Source organism: Cebus imitator, unplaced genomic scaffold (assembly GCF_001604975.1).
Source record: "Cebus imitator isolate Cc_AM_T3 unplaced genomic scaffold, Cebus_imitator-1.0 Scaffold217, whole genome shotgun sequence".
Classification (NCBI taxonomy): Eukaryota; Metazoa; Chordata; class Mammalia; order Primates; family Cebidae; genus Cebus; species Cebus imitator.
The window spans coordinates 408,243-409,384 of NW_016107532.1; positions in this window are offsets into that span (position 1 = coordinate 408,243).

The window sequence follows — 1,142 nt, forward strand, 5'->3', positions numbered from 1 at the left end:
AAAAAATAGCCAGGCATGATGGCAGGCACCTGTAGTCCCAGCTTCTTGGGAGGCTGAGGCAGGAGAATCACTTGAACTTAGGAGGTGGAGGTTGCAGTGAGCCAAGGTTGCTCCACTGCACTCCAGCCTGGGCGACAGAGTGAGACTTCATCTCAAACAAAACAAAACAAAACAAACAAAACAAAAAAACAACCAAGCAGATCTTGAGAACTCACTCATTGCCAGGAGAACAGCAAAGGGGAAGTCCGCCTCCATGATTCAACATGCCCACCTCTCCTCCAACACTGGAGATGCCAGAGGGCGTCCACCCAGAGAGCTGCAGCATTGGTGTGGCTGGACAGCTGATCCCAATGGAAATGAGGTCTCTGCCAAGCTGGGAGCTCCTGCAAGCATCAGGTGCATGCATGGGATTGTGCAGAATGCCGTTCCAGCTGAAGATGGCTGATGGGTCCAGTTTACCAAGTATAAGAGAAAACCCAGTTATAGGAGGCACAATAATAATTACCAACCCTCACTGAGCACTTTCCAGGGGCTAGGGACCATGTGGGGGCTTTCAGCATATGAATCCTCACAACAAACCCATGAGGTAAATACTGTGATCAACACTTCCAGTTTACAGATAAGGAAACAGAGGCACAGAAAGTTTGAGGAATTTGCTCATAGTCACACAGCCAGCAAATGGTGGAAGAGGGGCTCAAATTCACATGGCTGGTTCCAGAGCTTGTGCTAGATTGCAGACACAATGAATGAAGCTGGCCGCAATGGAGGAAGGACAAGTCTCAGAGCAATCAGAAGGTGACTTAAGATGCAGGTCTTTATGCCATATGTAAAAATTACTGAAATTAGATCACAGCTTATTTTCTTTTTTCAATTTAAGAGAGGACATTTAAGGCTGGGCGCAGTGGCTTATGCCTGTAATCCCAGCACTTTGGGAGGCTGAGGCGAGTGAATCACTTGAGGTCAAGAGTTCAAGACCGAAGGCCGGGTGCGGTGGCTCAAGCCTGTAATCCCAGCACTGTGGGAAGCCGAGGCGGGTGGATCACGAGGTCAAGAGATCGAGACCATCCTGGTCAACATGGTGAAACCCCGTCTCTACTAAAAATACAAAAAATTATCTGGGCATGGTGGCGCATGCCTGTAAT